This window comes from Porites lutea, chromosome 1 (genome assembly GCF_958299795.1).
Source record: "Porites lutea chromosome 1, jaPorLute2.1, whole genome shotgun sequence".
Classification (NCBI taxonomy): Eukaryota; Metazoa; Cnidaria; class Anthozoa; order Scleractinia; family Poritidae; genus Porites; species Porites lutea.
Genome location: NC_133201.1, coordinates 40,913,438 through 40,914,410, shown reverse-complemented (window position 1 = coordinate 40,914,410; position 973 = coordinate 40,913,438).

The following is a 973-nucleotide window of genomic DNA, read 5'->3' as shown; positions in this document are numbered from 1 at the left end:
AAAAACCTGCTGAAACAAATTACAAAAAAAGAAACTGTTTTTTGCACTCGTCCTGACGAATATGCTGACCGTCGCCAATTGAATAGGGAAGAGCAGCAACGAAAACTTCACCCAAAAACAGGATTCGCGCCGTTTCAAATTTGATCGCTCTTATTTCAACTCTTCTAGTTTGTCATAGGTTTTTGAGGAGTTGAATTCTAAAGGACTATATCTAATTCCACAAAAGAAAGAGGAAATCGTTGTCTTGTGTTCCCGTCCTCTATAAAGGTGATGTTACACGAGACGATTCGCAACGACGATTTTCAGCACAACACAGCGTTGCAACATTGTTGTGACATTGTTTTAAATGCTTGCAACATTGTTCCAAAATTGCAACGCTGTGTTGCGCTAAAAATCGTCGTTTCGAATCGTCCCGTGCAACATCGCCTTAAAACGTGAAATAAGGAAGATTCACGTCGTAGTTGTACAGTAACGGCAAAGAAATGTACAAAAAAGCGTGATGCACGTGCAAAGTTGTTGCTTTGCTAATCTAAACCGCTGTTTTGCCGTCCTCGTTGCTTAAGCTCCCTAATGACTGACCGCCCCCCTTCCTTCTTCCAATGTTGTTTGCGGCAACACCAGACACGCAAACTTTGGCTGTTAGTCCAAAACAACATTGAACAGGGGGAGAAAATGGGGGCGACTTTGTTCCGATTAGTCACGATAGTATGGCGCGAAATTAGAAAATACTTAGTCATGTCTCAAGAGTTTTGTCCAGGGATGGGCAGATGGCAGCATACATGAACTCGTACCGATGACTTAACCGAAGGTAAATGGAAAATAATGTTTTTCTCTTCTGATTATGTTGTAAAAGAAATGGTAAACGTTGCAGCTGTGCAACCATGGAGTCATGGATGCACTTGGGAGGTTTGCTAAACACTCAAGAAACTAGAGTCGCACTCGGCTATCGCCTCCTGCGACTCTTTGGATTGCT